This window comes from Osmia bicornis, chromosome 9 (assembly GCF_907164935.1).
Source record: "Osmia bicornis bicornis chromosome 9, iOsmBic2.1, whole genome shotgun sequence".
In the NCBI taxonomy this organism is placed as follows: Eukaryota; Metazoa; Arthropoda; class Insecta; order Hymenoptera; family Megachilidae; genus Osmia; species Osmia bicornis.
The window spans coordinates 7,963,809-7,976,871 of NC_060224.1; the positions used below are offsets into that span (position 1 = coordinate 7,963,809).

Genomic DNA, 13,063 nt, shown 5'->3' on the forward strand with positions numbered 1-13,063 from the left:
CTAAATGAGCATTCGCCGCATTCAATTCGGTCTTCGTCTTGCCGGAGTCGCGGAAAAATGCCAGCCAGTGTGCATGACGCTTTATTAAGTTTGAATTGAATGAACGAGGGAAGCAGAGGGAATAGAATGTCTAGCTGAGTGGGGTGTCGATGGAATTAAAACGCTTCCGAAGGAAGGATCCTTGGAATGTCGAAAAAAGAATCTGCCTGTTCAGCCTCGCGTGTCTGCCGCGCGTGAAAACAATCGCTGACATCGACGGCTCTGCTTTTCCTTTGAAAATAATCTCGATTGTTCGCCCGGATCGCCATCTTTTTTTCCTTCTTTTCATCCGGAGTCGAGAGATCGCGCAGATGCAATTCATTTACGAGGGTAATTGACGCGTTAATTAATAATCGAGTCGATGAAAAGTGAGAATAAAAAAGCTGAATCGCGATGGAAAAGGTTGTTATAAAACGTTCGTTTCGAGCACGCGGCGAGACTCGAAAATGAAAATCCATTCGTCAACATGGTAATTCTTTCCGGCCGCCGAGCGTAATAGACTATCGTTTGCTCGACGACCATCCGAGACCGTGTTCCATCCCTTATTTTCACAGCCCTTCCGTTTCCTCGAGAGATCCTCGCGTCCGTTTTTAACTCATTACCGCCACCTCTAATTAGAAGTACCGGCGACTAATTCCGCGGATCCTTTTCCTTCCTTTCCTCTACCTACCAGCGGCCGGAAAATTAAAACGCGCCGAAATTCCCACCGCGCGCCGAGAGTTCCCGGTGCACTTTAATGGAGTCCCGTGCACACGACATCCTCGTGTTGCCGCATAACGCGAACGCAAACACGGCAAAGAACGTGATTCACGTCGAAACTGTAAACATTTTTTAAATGGGTCCCTTTTGGACCATGCGGAACCTTGCTCTATGATATATATTCTTGTGTAATTACGTTTCTGTCGGGGTGAAATCTTTTTTTTAACTGCTTACCGTGTCTCTCTCGCTGACAGCCAGAGATTTTCCAGCTTTTTATCGCAAAACTGTCTTAAAACTGTGGAAATAAATCATCGGTAACGCGATAAAAGCCATCTATTCGTCTACTCTGCATTACATAAATTGATCTGCCAGAAGCAGAATTTAAGAGTTGTCTTACTTAGCGGTAGAAACGCGTTTCACTGTTCCATTTCAACCGGCCGTCTCTCATCCGGCAACGTTTTCTGTTCTCGCGATCTCGTCGAAATATAAAACGCGGAGCGGCTGGGAAAGAATGGCATTGTTTCTTTCCGCGGATTATGCGAGCGAGCATTAACATAAGACGGGACAGAATAGCGGGAACACTTAACGAGATTTTAACGAGCATCCAACGCGTCGCTAATGCCGGCCTGCATCGCAATCGTCGCAGTTTCCGGCCTCGAATGCGCCGCGTAAAAGTTCTTCCGGTCTGGCCAGCTTAAGGATATTAATTATGCGTCGAACGGCAGACTCGAAGAATGCATTAACGAGAAACTTCTTGCCGGTCCCGGCTATGGAAATTAATTAAAATTCTTACCTTGCCTCCGTGCCGTCGTAACGACGTCATTTTCGACTCTTAACGAATTCAGACAATGCTCCATCTATTCCATCCCGCTTTCTGTAACATCAAATGTTCGATATTAGCAGCGAAATCGAAGCACCTTTTTCTTTCTTTTTATCATAGTCGGTGACGATTTGTGGAAATTATTCCCGTTTTTCCTGGCCCGTTGTATACAAGCGGGACAAAGGGAAACGGAAAAATATCGCGCGGTTCCGGTAATAATTTAATACAGAGGGACACGGAATCGCCGAACACCGAGCAATATCGACTGCACGTAGAAATTCTAGCCAATTCTAGGATCCGACTGCTGTAAAAATTATACGCGGGAGCAAGTGAAAATATCCTGATTACTTTCTATTCCACTCGAAATCTAACATCTATTATTCTCGCTTCCCTACTTTGCTTGAATTTCTCAAAAATGAACTCATATTAATTTACGTTCATCTCGTGAAACTTTAAACATCGAAATTTCACGAGAAGCATTTAAAAATGAAGAAGGTTTAGAACGAAACGAGTCCGTAAATGCACAAAATCCACTCGGCAACTGTTTTTCCCTAAATCGCGTAAACCGCGCGCGATTTCGCTCACTGCTTTCACGGCATGGATTAAACGAATTCGACAACGTAGGGAAAATTCATCGTCCTTGTTCCTCTGGATACGCGCGTGTGTGGTGCACCCTCGTGCAGCATCGATCAACCGATGCATTTTCAAAACATTCTTGACGTGGATTTTTAACGCAGACCAGCTCGTTCCGACCGATGCTATGTCACCAATGGCAGCCGGGCCGATATATCGGGCATTTAATAACGCCGGTATTCGAAAAATGCTCGTGCCAGAAATTTCATGGAAATCGAGCCGGGAAAAGTTCGTTCGATAGAACAGCCAGGGAAACCGCCTTCACTTTTTCCCCGATAACCGAACGATCGCGAAATTCAATCGTGCGGCTACTTCGTTGGCTGACTTTTCTGCGGCATTTATCGGGAAACATTAAGCAACATATCCATCACCGTGAAGAAATAATTATTCGACGCTTTGTTACTCAAGAAAATGGTGTTTGCGCTCCTGTTGACTTTATCGTTCGACGTGTATCAGATCGGTAGGTAGGACGAATAGAAATGGAACAACCTGGGGCATAAATTCAGTGGGGCGAAGTCATCTTGTAACGAGGTCGGGAAATCCGTGTAATACCCGGAAAATCTGATCGTTTGGCTAGGGAATTACGTAAACGGTAATTCGAGAAGGCAGAACCATCCCCTGGAATCTCTGTGTCAGCTGCTACACGTTGGCTTTGCCACGCGGATACACGCTCTTCCCTTTCAGGATAATAAATCACCGAACGATTTCTCGTCGGCATCGAACGGGGACGATTTTACCGTCCGTTTTAACGTGGAAAACGTAGCAATAATTCATTTCCATCGTTAAGAGATTTGAAAACGTACCGGAAACGTATCGTGAAGTTTCTGTCTTTTGAATAAAACCTACAGCCCCTGGCTACTGAATCAGGACCACTAGAAATTTTCAGCATTTTTCACGTTTCTCGTAAAATTAAAAAGCCTGTTCAAATTGTAACGATATAATTTATTATCTACTAACATAATACACTACTACTGTACATAACATTATTAACACATGTTAATATCTTGTATTTTCACCCTTTGCTTTGCTTTTTATATCTTCGTTATTTTCCCATCTGTAAATATCTGTAATTTTTGTTTTCAACTCAGATAATGTGGTGCTTGGAGAGTTGTAAACAAGTCTTTTGAGTAGACTCCAGGCCAGAGATGGGCATTATCTAGATAAAATAATTATTTAAATGGCAAATCGAATAAAAAAAGTATCTTTGGTCCGTCGGATAAATTCTCGTCGAATAAATTAGTTCATCCGTGGCGCTTCGGATAAGATACTTCGTGATTATTCGAACTTCGAATAACGGATAAGAATAAAGTATCTTTTATTCGACGAAGTTCGAATACAATTTTGAGCTTTTATTCGAACTTAAAATTTTTTATCTAGATACATTTTTGCCCATCTCTGCTCCAGGCAAACACTCGCACAGCCTTCAAACGCTCATCGCCAATAGAATTTTATTTTCATCACAATAGTAACAAATCAACGTATCTAGTAATAATTTGAATGACCCAAGACAATCTTCCATATATTCCATAAAAGTGAAATTCTCGTACGTGGTCCTAATTCGATAGCGAGAGACTGTAGATGCTCTATCGATGCACTCCGCCGACTTACCACGAGTAGAACTCGTTTTCCATTAAGCGTACGTCTATTTATACGGAATGTAGAGGCGATGGAACAGATAGCGGCAACAGACCGCGAGCTATTGATTTCGGATTGCGGTCAGAGCCCGGTGGCTTTTGTCAAGAAGATTATAGCACGAGCCACCCCCTCCCCCTGGGTCTGGTCATCCCCGATGCTAGAGCAGCGTTTCTCAAAGTACAAGCTATTCTACCAAATCCCTATCAGAATCTTACGATCTATCGTTTGCCATTTCATATAGTTCGTTTTCAAATCCAACCCAATTCTTACACAGAGTTACTGGAAACTTTAAAAAGTCTGTTTAGAATCGTGATCAAAGTTTCTCGGCAAGACTTTGCGATACGCAGGTGCGTTTCATGTTAATACTTTAGGTTTATTCGAAAAAGCGAAACGACAAGGTCTGAACTCGACGAAAGTCACGTATCAAGCTCCATAGTGTTGGAAAGTTTGAGAAACGTTACCCCTCCCCTTCCATCCTACCAGCAGCCATGGAATCGGTCCATCAGTTAGTCGTGTTTCTAACCTTTGACTCGCGGAAGCCCGTATCTGCGTTTCGACATCCTTTAAAGCACTACGACCAGAAGGATTGCCCTTGTTTCCCTGCACTTTATGCTCGAGATTCTCGCGGGAAATTGCTCGACTTGTTATCCGAGATTCGTTTTTGTCGCGACAAAGAAACGTAACTCGACGAGTCGGTTGAAGAAAATGTAGCGGCGCGCGTGAAATCACGGCCGGGACCGCGCCAATCAGGTACGAGAGCGGTCCTGATTGGTTCGAGCATATTTCTCGATCGGCACTCTTGGAGGTCCGCGCGAAAGAACCTAGAGGCCTCCAAAAGTGTCGGTCGGGAAATACGCTCGAACCAATCAGGGCCCCTCTCGCGCCTGATTGGCGCGGTCCCGACCGTGATTTCACGCGCGTTGCTACAACAATAACTGGAAGTGATCGGAGAAAGGGGTTTTCCATATTTTCGGCAGAATAAATTTACGTACTTAATACGTTATCAGTTGCGAAGCCTCAGGCTAGCGTGAAAATCAGCGTGATTAATCGTTCTGTTGGTGAGAAAAAAAGAAATGCCAGAAGTCTGAAGCGTTTCAGTAGGATGAAGCTTGACAAAAGCTTGCCGAAGGTGTTTCGGAAACAGCGTTCCAGTTTGCGCCCGCAGTAACGTGGCTCGCGATTCGCGAGCAGACACAAAACGGTCGCAGCCGTGAACGACAGGCCTTTTTGTTTGCCGTAGCTTTCGCAGATTGAGACGCTGCGGAAAAGAAAGGAGTGGGCGGGCAGGGGTTGGTCGGAGGTCTGCGACGAGGCAGGCAAGTGAATGAGGGCAGCGAGTGTGTGGAAGGTTAGAATGTAACACGCGAGCGGACGACACAATAGGGAAGGCAGGAACAATGAGCCGCGTTATACGTCTGCACGGTGTATTGAAGACGGATTCTATGGAATAAGTTTAACTGTACCGGGCTGGCGCGGTAATTGGAGATACGTCGCGGAAGCTGGAATAAGGATCCGCATGGAGTTTCTGAAATTCCTGCTGACTGGCCGCGAGAAGAGGAGCCTTATTGGAGGAAATACGATCGAGCTTCGGTTACGAGTTGAATTTCTTGGAATCCCTGCAACCGATGCCTCGTCGAGTCACGTAGAAGGATAGACGGCTGGATCGAACGGGCTCGTTGCTGCGACTAGAATGGAAGAAGAGACTTTGGATGTCGCTAAAGGGTTTAGGGTTGGACAAGTTCAGTCCTGGACACTCGATGCCACCAGGGACAACTGAATCACGGTTTTCACGATAGCAACACCGTTCCAAGGAAACGGCAAAAATGAAAATCCCGATGTAGATGGAAAGCCGTAAGGGAATATACTACCCTGACAGTTATATTTTCATTTTCTTGCTCCTTTTGTCGAGGGAAAAATAGTTAAAACGGAATAATCTTGTAATTCAGTGGGAAGCAATTCATATCGATTCGAGGCAAGCAGAAGCAGCGACGTCTGCGATTGAATTATCGGCCTCGATGCATTTTACATCGCGAATTCGATTGTGATCGATCAGCCGTTGTGGCTCCTTTTACTCGGATTCCCAAGAGAACAGTGAGAAACAGTAGGAGGTTTGATTGATCGATCGAATTATCTCTGACGAACGTGTCGGTTATTAAATAAAATTGTGTTTAACGCTATAGGGACGTTAGATTAGGTGAAGCTCGGTATTCTAATCGATATAGAAAAGGATGGAAGAAAAATTTGGTGAAATGCCAGCGAGCGTTCGTCGATTTTCCATTAAACCTTCGAGAAGTCTCGTCTCGGAAAGGTTCTTTGTTTCGAAGATTAATTAACGCTCGGTGCCAAACGACGTTGTCGTCGATGTAACGCAGAGCCACGAAAAGTCAACCGGGTAACGAGAATTGGAGCGTGATTCTCCGATGGGGATCCTCGGAATCGGGCTTTTTTTCCCGGCCAACGTGTCCGAGATTTTCTCTCGGAAGCCGAAAATCCAATTACGACCGCGGCGCAAGCGGAATTTCATTTCCGCGAGAGTCGCGTGTATCTTGCCGCTCTCGTGTATCGCAAATCGAACGCGTTTCTGTTCCACGAATAACGCGATCAAAGCGAACGTTTTCCCAATCACTTCGCCCCAACCGTATTATACTTTTGGTGCTAACGCGTTGAATCCCATGAGGTGCTCTATCAATTGGCTTGGATTTAGCAATTTCTATTCTGTTAATTTAACGTTTCTGTTCTTCGAACAAACGAGTAGAAATACGTACATGGACGTAAGTGGGTTCGTGTATCGATAATCTGTCCCTCGAAGCCTCGCAAGAGGCAACATTCGCTCGAGGCAAATTAACCGTGTCTTATCTGGGCCATACATGCGACACAGAGCTGAGACATCCTGTCCCTCTGCATATACATACGTGTCCCCTCTATTCACCGTAACCCCTGTACATCTATAACTAACGTCCCATTTGATACTGAAATTAGCACGTTATGCAGCGATGCTCCAACTATTTGCCTACACGTCGCAGAATGCTCGTAATTATACGAATTCTGGCTCGTTCCTTCCGGTTGACCGTTTGACCAGTAAGGAAACAGTGTCACCGAGTTGGTGAAACGAGGCATCGGCCAGAAGGGAACAAGGGAGCAAGAACAGGTGCTCTATAGCGAACAAGTTTCCTTTTTTCCAGAAGTCGAGCGGAAAAAGGTCTGTCGACGACACTGGATTCTTAACGGAGGGTCGAGGGTTGGAATCGATAACGGAGGATCTCGCAAAAACAACGAATCCACGCAAGAATAACAGTAAAAAGGGTGCAACCGTGCGAAAAGAATGTTCCCGCTAAGAATAATTTCTCCGGTGACAGACCCTGGCAGAAGAAGCGTCAGGGAAAAAACGTGAAAGAGTTTGCTATGGTCTTCGTGGTTCGGCAAGTAGCGTTTCTGAGTGCGATTAGATTGTTCAGGGATAGGAATCTCGGCTTCTCGAGATGGATTTCTTTCGAGTTTGCACGATTTCCCACTTATCTTCGTCGAGGAGATAGAAAATTTTCGCAGCAGTTCGTATCCTTGGAAAATAATTAATCCATCCGTACAGTGAAAAGCTACGTATCGTTCCGAGATCACGCGATACACCGTTTAAGGATCGTTCGATCAATCCCCTACAATTCGCGCAATGTTCAGCCACGTGTGAACCGAAATTCAAAGCGAAATAACATGTATCTACCAAAGAAAGCAGCCATTGTGAATCGAAACGTAAACACGACACGCGGTGGACCAAGCATAAAAAAAAAGAAATGGGAAAGGATTATCTGGGTGCGATCAGGCGTCAACTGGTTTAGCAGTTGGCGTCGATAGTGCAGGGAAAAAACTCTGCAGCCCGTATCGGATGCAACGGGTGCACGTGGAATTGCAGCAGGGCGAATAAATAGAGGCGTGTAGAGGGTACACGGTGACCGTTTCGAGTTTCCCTTGACGTTCTAGCACCCTATTAACCGTACTGGGTGCACGCCACCCTGGCCCATCGGTATTAACGAAAACGACATTTATACCATGCTCGTCGACAGCCTCGCTTAATCAACTAACATTTTAATTACCTCTATACAAAGACTGTATGTAAAACAAGTTAAAGTGAACTAGAGCGGGAATCGCTCTAGAGCCAACCCTTTTTTGGCCATTTCCGGTCGGACCGGAAGTGGCAAGAAAAAAAAATTCTTCGGCCATTCGTTGAGATTTTGACCCACTAAATTTTTTAGATAACTCTTAAGGTTTGGCCTGTACAAAAGTGACAGAAAGTCTAAATGCTACATCCCCCTTCTCAAGATTTCCAATCTTAGATGCGGGTTGGCTAATAAACGATTTAATTAAAAATTTCTGTTTCATTATTCAGAATAAGAGTGAAAAAGTGTAGGAAATACTGTGTAGAGTAAAAAACGCTGCAATAGAGGTAGAAAATAAAATTGAGGGAACACTTATCGAGGTCGAACGAGCCGTCCAATCGGTTGAACCCGAAATTAATCAGGCTTCTATTAGCGTGTGCTCGTGCACAGGTATCGGCGGCGCAAAGAGAAAAATCTTTATGGCTGCCTCGGTCGAGAGCCGGGAGATTTATCGTCGGCCCTTGTATCTAGCCGTGGCTGCGTGTGACAGGAACTCGATAAAATACTCGTGTAATAAACAGGGTAAACGCAAATTTATATGGAACGGTCTGGCCGGCTCTGCACGCTGCATTAACCTCTGTCCGCTCGATCACTTATCGTTAGCGAAGCCAGATTTTCATCGAATCGACCATTCGATCGGTCTCGACCTCCCTCTACATCTCTATATGTATATATTGTATCGGTTTCTATAAAAGCAAAGATATCAATCAGCTTTCCTTTTCTCATTCACGTTGTCAAACGCTCTCGATTGGGAATTACTCGTCAAATATACAGGGAGAGACGTTTCCAATTAACTAATTTTATTTTATTTTATTGTATTTTATTTCAATAGACGGGACAAGTCCCATTAGTGCACATAAATGAATTTTACAAAAGCAGGTGACGAAAAAGAAAGATTATAGGTAGGGTGACGAGTCGTATAACCTAGTCTGGTAGAAGTTTCTCAATCGAATTTCTAAAGGAAGTTACGTTACTTGTGTAAGGGCGACATTGCCCGGGGCCACCACGCAGGTACAGCTGTCCCTGCGTTTTTCTAGATACGCACGAATGTTTATAACAAATGAATTGGACGACGTCGATGTACGGCATTCTCGGTCGAGCGATTGAATAATAAAGTCTACACTTGTGAAAAAATCTATCAATAGGTATGAACAAAAGGAATTTGCTACGCGACACATGCGATTTACGGGATCATGTGCAGAAAAGCAAGATGTATAGCGATACGGGTGAAAAGTTCGCAGAGATCTAACTGTTCTCATTGGAGCATAGAAAATCAGCTCGAGAAGTAAAAGATTGTAAAAGATTAATTTTGATTTCGAGGGTAGATGCTGAATCTTAGGATTCTCTTAGCCAAAGGCTTCGCTTGGTCCGTGTTTTTTTTTTTTTCAAGTTCGAAGAAGTTGTAGCTGCGATAGAGTTTGACGAAAAGATTTCCAGACACGTTTTCCCCGACGTCATTCAAGGATTTCGTTACGACGAGCCACGTAGGCTGGCTGGAAATCGGCTTTGCGCCTTCCACGATAAAATTTCTGCTTGTCAGGTGGAGAGGAGAAAAGAAAAGGCCGGAATTATCATGGCGTCGAAACGCCGCGAAGAAGAAGGGGGCGCAATCTCTGACAAGGAGAATACGCTTGCAAATCACGTTTCCCGGCGAGCTGATTGCTCGCTTCGAACACGCTGATCGCGTTACTTTAACGCGTAACTGCGACCGTGTACCCAGGATCATTCTCGATATTGGCTTCGTCATTGGGAACGATCGTACTGCGAGGTCGTCGAAGAAAAATTCAAGAAAGCTCACGAACACACGCCGGGATCGTTTCTCGGATTCAAACGAGCCGGAGACAAAGGTCTGAAAAGTGGCGGAACAGGATTCCTAGCACGGATCCTCGTTCAGGATAATATCAATCGTTCGCAGGAGATCACGACTCGCGTAACTCGCGACTATCCTTGCGAATCCATCGTTTAACGAATAGAACGAGGTCCACCTTGCGATTTTCTCGCCTTCTATCGCGTGCATCGTTAAAACGCGATAACAGGAAGGAGCAAGAACAATTTACTGAATATTTTGCAAATATTTCAGAGCAACGGAAGGGGAAGAAATTACGCAATAGCCAGAAACGTAAAGAGCAACTGTTGGCCGTTGAAAATCGTTCGGTCAGGGAGATCTTTTCGTCCTCGATTCCATCGGCGCTTTGGCTCGGGGCCAATCGGCTCCAGTACGCGCGATCAAACGGATCCATTGAATTCCAGCTCCGAGCAGAAAGCTCGTAAAGCTTAGATATTAAATTTACAAGCTATTTCGTTTAATCGCTCGTTCGTTCGTCCCGTTTGTAAGCGCCTCCTCCCCGAAGGGAACATTCGATTTCGTGCTTTTAAGATTCCTACCGATCATCGTAGCTCGCGTTTTCAATCTACACCCTCCCTCCGGACTGACGCTTTCATTCGCGAGTTACTCGACGCAGCCTCCTGTTGGAGAAGTAAAAGAAACGAGCTTAGGAACGTCTTCGAGCACCGTTATCGTCGTTCCGAGCGTGTAAAAGGGTTACTGCCTCGTAAGGAAGTCTTCCAGCCAGGGAAATAAGAATAGATGTAAAAATCTCGCTTCAGGGGCGGATGCTTTACGCTCGTTCCAATGTACGGCGTGACTGGAAGACGAAAGAGATGCAGGGATTTTGAGCGGATGCTGCTCCCTGATACAATTTCGATAAGAATAACAAGAGCGTCATATCCGGTATTCTTCGCGTTCATGAATGACGAACACGCGTATCGATGGAAGAGGTTAATTTGAAGGAAAAATGTCTACAATTAGGGCCCCGACGAGAAGTCAATTGAAAAAAGGTAAATTTTATGTATTTTTGTCCCCCGAATCCAAAACTGTTGATAAAATTTGGGGATCGCTTGTATTTTTTAAGATACATAGGTTAGGTTAGGTTAGGTATTCTCCGCGTTCAAGCATTACGAACACGCGTATCGATGGAAGAGGTTAATTTGAAGGTAAATATCTACAATTAGGGTCCCAACGAGAAATCAATTGAAAAAGGTAAATTCTATGTACTTTTGCCCCTCGAATACAAAACTGTTGATAAAATTTGGGGGTCGCTTGTATTTTTTAAGATACATAGGTTAGGTTAGGTTAGGTATTCTCCGCGTTCAAGCATTACGAACACGCGTATCGATAGAAGAGGTTAATTTCAAGCTAAATGTCTACAATTAGGGTCCCAACGAGAAATCATTTGAAAAAGGTAAATTCTATGTACTTTTGCCCCTCGAATCCATAACTGTTGATAAAATTTGGGGATCGCTTGTATTTTTTAAGATACATAGGTTAGGTTAGGTTATCAGAAAAAATATAACTTACCTCACGGCAAGAACTCGACCAGTCAACAATAGTCTCCTTGAAAAGAATAACTTCAAAGTGTGAATTTAAACGAAGTGTTAAAAGTGGTAGGTGGTTAATCAACTCTAATCTTGATATCACGACGCTTGCCCGTTTTATTGGATACTTTCTCATGATGCGTCCTCCACGCTTTGCACTCTATGAACAGAAATTAGAACCGAGCAAGGAGACTATTGTTGACTGGTCAAGTTTTCGCCGTGAGGTAAGTTATATTTTTTCTGATAACCTAACATAACCTATGTAAGTTAGTGACGCGCTTTAAAAGTATCGTCTACCCCACAAAGTCATTATCTTTTGAAAATAATGACTTTATGTCGATATTTACCACAATATCTTAGTAACTACGAGTGACCCTCAAATTTTATCAACAGTTTTGGATTTGGGGGGCAAAAATACATAGAATTGACCTCTTTCCAATTGATTCCTCGTTGGGGTCCTAATTGCAGACATTTACCAATTTGAATAATAGAGAAACCAGGTATTTGATTTCATAAACCAAGCTCCCTGGTTTATGAAATCAAACGAAAGTCAATTGCAAGAAGGTTTTATGAAAAAGAACGGCGACAGAGAGATGCAATAACGCAGATAGGATTTGAATCGAGAATCGCAGCATCGTACACGGTAGATCGCAAAGAAGATCGAGATGGCTGCGATCCAATTTCGGCTTTTGTTGCGAACAGACGACCTGCAGACGGCGATAGTAAAGCTAGAATGGAAGCAATCGTGAAATCTGTCTCTCGAGTATGGATGCTTTTTAACTCGGAGCCCCATTAAAATTGCCACTCGAATTCTAAAACGTGCTCCAACATAAAATAGTCTAAATTGTTGGTTAGTGCTTCCTTAACAAGCTGTATTCTCGGAAAATTTGATGGAACGATGTAGAAAAGGAGAGGAAGAGCTTGATTCTAAACCACCGAATGAGACCAGCTCTATGTGCTATGGCGGAGAGTAGTTAACTCGAAGCGACCGAGATCAAGGGGACTATTCTGTCGTCTAACAAGTGCGATAGTCGATTCGATTACCCTTTCATGGGAATCGACGTATCCAGCAGCAGTGCTCGACGTCACCGATTACGGAGGAGCAATACTCGATACCTTCGCGTAATTGGGACAACGAGGTCCTGCAATTTCCAACGCCGTCCCTCCGTTCCCTCGACAATAGCCGAGGATCTTCGCGCTTTTAAAGAGCCGCCAAATAAACTCGTTGAAATTCGTTGAATACTAAAATGAAAAGAGACGATATAATATAACCGGCACGTATGAGATGGTAATTTCGACGGGTCGTAATTCGAAAGAGATATCAAGCTGGCCGTACAATATACCTCGATAACATCGGGGGAAACGAGGGAATATCTGTCGAATAACGTCGTAGGAAAAATCGCGTCGATTATCGAGGGAGGGGTATTGCAAGCATGCACACGCTAGATTCGCGACGATGTTTCGTTTATAACCGGCTCTCGCAACAGCGGCTAGTCGTTAAAATTTTACGAACCGACCCGTACACGGCCCGCTGAACTCTGCCCTGTCGTATTTGGCATTTGCGAGTGCACAGGCGGCGACGTTTCCCGTAATTGGAACATCAACGCTCGCTACAAAGCCGTCGTTTACCGACCTACCGATTCCCCACCCCTATCATCAAAGAATACCCCATGTTCGATCGATAATTAAAGGTGTAGGCTGTTCGAACCGGTGT

General features: G+C 44.4%; 2 protein-coding genes across 3 annotated transcripts in view; one reads left to right on the forward strand and one right to left on the reverse strand.

Moving 5' to 3' along the window:
• LOC114875078 (protein Skeletor, isoforms D/E-like) overlaps positions 1 to 13,063 on the reverse strand; it is a 226,049-nt gene that overhangs the window by 116,743 nt on the left and 96,243 nt on the right. Inside the window, 1 exon segment of the mRNA XM_029184999.2 lies at positions 1,532 to 1,612. The gene's annotated coding sequence lies outside the window, so the exon portion shown is untranslated.
• The window catches only part of LOC114875090 (complexin), a 174,928-nt gene that overhangs the window by 81,288 nt on the left and 80,577 nt on the right, over positions 1 to 13,063 (forward strand). The window lies entirely within an intron of this gene.